Source organism: Anolis carolinensis, chromosome 1 (assembly GCF_035594765.1).
Source record: "Anolis carolinensis isolate JA03-04 chromosome 1, rAnoCar3.1.pri, whole genome shotgun sequence".
Lineage (NCBI taxonomy): Eukaryota > Metazoa > Chordata > Lepidosauria > Squamata > Dactyloidae > Anolis > Anolis carolinensis.
In genome coordinates this window covers 252,946,961-252,953,029 of record NC_085841.1, presented here as the reverse complement: position 1 = coordinate 252,953,029, position 6,069 = coordinate 252,946,961, and positions in this window count along the sequence as shown.

Sequence of the window (6,069 nt, the reverse complement as noted above, 5' to 3'; positions counted from 1 at the left end):
TCACTCCGTTCCCCGGATTCAAACCTGTGACCTTTTGGTCTGCAAGCTCAGCAGCTCAGCGCTTTAACACACTGCGCCACCAGGGGCTCATGGATGAATGTAGTCCTTCAGAAATCCATGTCCTAAAGCACTTGTTTATCTAATGGCCAAAAATTCAATTGTTAATCCTAACAAGCAGGCACATGGAATCAATGGAATTTACATAACTGCTGAATTATCGATTCAACAGGTAGCAATTGGATTCAGACCAATATACCCTCTTCTTTCCTTATATAATTCTAGGCACTTTGTATTTTAAATAGCAGAACCAGCTCTTTGAATCAGAAACAAGCCAGGTGCCAATGAATAAGATCTAGGTTCTCTGTTATGTGGTATGCATAATGGGCTGCCATTAAAAAAAAAACTGTGGTATTTTCACCTGCTGGAAAAAAGCAACATCCAGCAGTTAAAACCACTGCTCTATGAGAAAAATATATCAGATTAAGAAGGCATTTAACAAGATATTTATTTCTAGTGGGTCTTTACAGGTGCCTAAAATCTGTGCTTAAAAGCTACTGTTGTCCCAGACCCATCCATAGTTTAGACCCAACTCGAAGCCATAGGTTCTGAGGGGATGGCCACTCCATAAGGTGTGGAAAGGACCATCAGTTCTCTGGCAAGGAATGGTTGAGAGTTGTAAGTCTAATTCTTGGGGAATGTGAATAACCAGGATATTTTCATGAACAGAGACAGTTGGCTGATCATATTTGTTTATACACACAGGGCCCTATATGACCTTATGCAGGAGGCCCACAATGTTATTTGAGCTATTGGGTGCCATTCTGTGCCCACTAGCAATGTGTCACTACTTTGTACAAGCTAAGAGAAGTTCCCGGTGTCCTCTTTCACTACACCTAATTTGCTTCTGTCTCAAGGCTAATTGTGCTATAGGTTATGGGCCCATGTACAGTAGTCCGCAAACACCTCTAGGACAATGATTCCAAACCTTTGGTCCTCCAGTTGTTTTGAACTTTGGTTGCCAGAAATCGCAGCCAGCTCACCAGCTATTAGGAATTGTAGGAGCTGAAGTCCAAAACATCTGGAGGACCAAAGTTTGAGAACCACTTCTCTAGGACAACACAATAAACAGCCTGACAACCATGACATTTTGCAAACTGCCTGAAAAGCCACCAAGAAACACCCAGTTAAGCCTGCAGGCTGCAAATATGCCAAACTCACACTCCCAAAAGAAAGGAAAGTGGGAACGAATGACCAACAAGCTAGATAGTATTACTTGTTAATGATGGAAATCTAAAGTTGAACTGCTTATCAAAGATGGCCTGTAAGAGGTGATACTTTCAGCAAACCCTACCATGTGGGACAAAAATAATGTTTATTCAGCCCTCCATATCCATGGAGTCTGTGTCTGTGGATTCAACCATCCATAGCTTGAGCATTTTTTAAAATCCTAAAAGCAAACCTTGATAAGACATGGATTTTGGTGTCCACTGAGGTTCCAACCTAAATTAGGTGAATTAATAATGATCCTGATTAAAATCTATCTACCTGCTTTGTATCGGAGCTCCCGGTGGCACAGTAGGTTAAACTGCTGAGCTGCTAAACTTGCTGACTGAAAGGTCGGTGGTTCAAATCCAGGGAGCAGGGTGATCTCTCGCTGTTAGCCCCAGCTTCTGCCAACCTAGTAGACATTCGAAAACATGCAAATGTGAGTAGATCAATAGATACCACTCCAGCAGGAAGGTAACAACGCTCCATGCAGTCATGCTGGCCACATGACCTGGAGATGTCTACGGACAATGCCAGCTCTTCGGCTTAGAAATGGAGATGAGCACCAACCCCCAGAATCGGACACCTTTAATTTTATCTTACCTGCTTTGTGTCCCACGTGTGGCTGCACAAGACTTATTCTGCTAAATAATCTAGCTGTAACCATGATATGTGTTGGTGGCCAGGTCTGGGGTCCTTGCAGTTCTCCTTGAGGTACATTCAGGGTTCTTGTGGGTAGAGCAAGCACCTACCTTTCAGGTGAGACCTGGGAAGTAGGTCCAAATTCCTTGTTTTCAATAGGTGAGTCCAGCTGCTCTCACTGCTTACTAGGATGTTTTAATCATTTTGCACTTCACTTCCAGAACATTTCAAACAATCTCTTGTTTCAAAGCTCAGTCACAGCTTCGCAAATCTTTGACCAAATCCATTTCAAATCCTACTTCCCATTAAAAGAGAAACATGCATAACAAAATGCACAAAAGATATACATGGCTTTCCTTTTGAAACAATTTGAAGGCTGGCTAGACATCAGGCAAGCTCAGGTTATTTTCCTGCCATCTCTCATTTCCTCCCCCCTCCTCCAGTTGCATCAGTTTCTAAAACCTTGTTCTGCAACTGTGACACCAGTGCTTCAGATTGTGGGTCCAAACCTCCAAAAAGAAACAAATCCAGTGCGTCAATGCATTATTACTAATTCATAAAGAGCTTTCAAACCTAACAGGAGTGCTTTGCAAAACAAATAAGAGAGCAAGGTGATTGTGTTACAGTTTATGTGTGTACGTGCATGCATTTGTCTCCTTCAGGGTGGTTACAAGCAATGTTGGGATTTGGTTTAAAATATACAGGCTTAGCAATGAATCACTAACTAGAAGTTAGTTTGCACCTTTCCCACCCACCTTTCCCTCCTCCCTTTCTTTATGCAAAAGATCAGACTATTTGTATGCGACTGCAGATTTTCAGAATAAATATGAAAAACCACCTGAAGAGCACCAGCCATACTTAAAGTGTGCCTTTTAATTTTATTTGCAGTATCTATATACCACCCTATAACAAATGTTATCTGGACAATGAAGTAGAACAAAGTTGCCAACTCAGACAGCAAGTATCTTGGAGTGGAGTTGCAATGTTCAGGGAGAGAAGCATAAAAGTTGGGAAAAGTTGGTGCTGGGATTATGTGGGTCATGGTAGATGCCATCAAAAAGGGGTGGCCAGCCATGAAGCTCCCCAAACGTTTCCCTAGCTGTGCCAAGCCCAAAATATTTTTTAAAAATGCTTTTTACTGGCATATAAAAAAAGATGGCAGCACACTTGCTTCTGCCTAGGAGTTCTCCAGGGGGAGCAAGGTGATCCCTGCTCAGAGGAAAATGGAAACTATATACAGAAGAACTATACAAAAGAGATGAAAGAATAGCAGATTCAGTCTAAGAGGCTGCACTCAAAAAACTTCGGGGGAAACAAATCACCAAGAACACATGGTACACAATGAGAGCTGCTTCAATCTACAGATACAGAATTTACTCTAATTCTAACTAAAATCTGTCAGCAAAAATGGAAAACACAACAGTGGCCCACACATTGGAAATGCTCAATATACATTCCATTCCACAATAAAGGGGACACTAAGGACTGCAGTAGCTACAGGATCATTGTATTAATCTCCCATGCAAGCAAATTGATGCTCAAAATTCTACAAGACTTTACCAAATTAGGGAAAGGTAAAGGTTTCCCCTGATGTTACGTCTAGTAGTGTCCGACTCTGGAGGTTTGAGCTCATCTCCATTTCTAAGCCGAAGAGCCGGCGTTGTCCGTAGACACCTCCAAGATCATGTGGCCAGCATGACTGCATGGAGCGGTACTGCCAGGGCAGTACCTATTGATCTACTCACATTTGTGAGATAGACAGAAGTTGAATATTCAATTTTAAATTGAATATGTTTATAAAACCCAACTATGATTTAAAGTGTGTGCAATGTGAATGCAAAACGTGATCAGACAAATACCAACGTTTGCTAAGTCAGTGGTTCTCAAGCTGTGGGTCCCCAAATGTTTTGGCCTTCAACTCCCAGAAATCCTAACAGCTGGGGAAATGGTTGGGATTTATGTGAGTTGTAGGCCAAAACACCTGGGGACCCACAGGTTGAGAACCACTGTGCTAAGTGTTAAAGGCATGTGCATGAGAAACCCTGGATATGTTCCTACAGCCTCGAATCTGTGTTTATGGCACTTCTGATGAACATGGGTGCCACTAGGCTTTGAATACACTGTGAATGCCTTTTGCCCATAGAAATATAGAGGGTCCATTTGCCAGGGCTCCATGACCCCATGTCTTAATGGAGATTGTCTTTTTAGCACATTTTCTTTTGTGCGAAGAAAAGCAAGGAAGACATTTTTGACAGAAGAGCTTTGCACAAAGAAGTAGAACAGGATTCACTTCTGCAATTTGGAAGGAAATAAGAGGCAGTCAAACATTCATAGAAGGTTGAAGCTCATCACGGGGCATTTCCAGACAAAGGACTTATCATTCTCTCTATTTGAAGGTGTAGCAGAACTTGGAAATATTACTTTTGAGAATGTTAATTCCCAGAAAGCTGCCTCCTTAAGGCAATGTGACCGCAAGTTGGAGAATCATAGGAATTGTAGGCCCAATAAATAACTTTTCCAAAGCTCGGGAGGCACTCTGCATCAATTCTGTCATTCAAATCAATAACATTTTTTTTCAACAGTAAGAAAAAATGGTGGGAAAAGTAGAGAAGATTACAAGTGCAGAATAACAATGTCGGTCTTGTGGAATTCAGGAAAGGGGGCAAGACAGGTTGATGGCATGCCAAAAGCCTTGTTTAGAACTGCTCTCAGTGGTTTCAACTATTGCTTAGACTTTATAGAATTGTAGAATCATAGAGTTGGAAAAGACACCCAGGGCCAGCCAGTCCAGCCATGCAGGAATACAGAATCAAAGCACCCTTTATTTATGTATTGTGTCAGAAGCGAATTGAGGATACAGTTATAATGTATATAAAAACACAAAGTTTAAAACTTGGCATTATCCTAGATTTCCTTTGACCAGAAGCTGGCCACTTGAAGTGCCTCTGGTGTCACTGTGAGAAGGTCCTCCACTGTGCATGTGGCAGGGCTCAGACTGCATTGTAGTAGGCGGTCTCTGGTTTGCTCTTCTCTGCACTCGCATGTCGTGGACTCCACTTTGTGGCCCTATTTCTTAAGGTTGGCTCTGCATCTTGTGGTGCCAGAGCACAGTCTGTTCAGTGCCTTTCAAGTTGCCCAGTCTTCTGTGTGCCTAGGGAGGAGTTTATTTATTTATTTATTTATTTATTTATTTACATCACTTTTACCCCACCTTTCTCTCCGAGGGGACTCAAAGCGGCTTACAGTAAATAGGCAAAAATTCAATGCCTAAAAACAATGTAAAAACAACAATTCATATAAAACAATCTACAAAACAACAGTTCATATAAAACAGATACCATTACAACAAACAACAGTTGGCTTGCTGTTTGATATCTGAACAGCTGAAGGACCGAAGATGTCACTGCCTTGGTCTTTTCATTACAGGCTGCTGCTTCCCGGCAGATGTCAGGTGGTGCAATACCGGCTAAACAGTATAATTTCTCCAGTAGTGTAGGCCATAGACATCCTGTGATAATGCGGCATGTCTCATTAAGAGCTACATCCACTGTTTTAATGTGGTGATATGTATTCCACACTGGGCATGCGTATTCAAAAGCACCTCTGACAGATGGTCCTCCAGCTTCAAGGAGAAGGAGACTCCACCATGCTCTGAGTCAGCATATTCCACTGCCAAACAGCTCTGACTGTAGGGAAGTTCTTCCTAAGGTTTAAGTGGAATCCATTTTCCTATAGTGTGAATCCATTGCTCAATGTCCTGCAACCTCCTCACATGCTGGGAGAGAAATGTCTTCTCCCTGCACAGAGTCCCCCAGATCCCATCACATGACACAGGGCTACTTCTGGTGGATCTCCACTGGGCTCATGAAGAAGTGGAGCCCAGAGGAGTTAGGTGTACACCCAACTCCTCATAGAACAGTGGTTCTCAACCTGGGATCCCCAGATGTTTTTGGCCTACAACTCCCAAAAATCCCAGCCAGTTTACCAGCTGTTAGGATTTCTGGGAGTTGAAGGCCAAAACATCTGGGGACCCCAGGTTGAGAACCACTGTAACAGAACAAAGCAACAGGATCCAAAGAGGAAGTATGGGAGAAATGTCATAGCAAGGCATGCCATGGACCCTAACAATAGGGAACACAGCAAGACAGTTCCCTACACTGC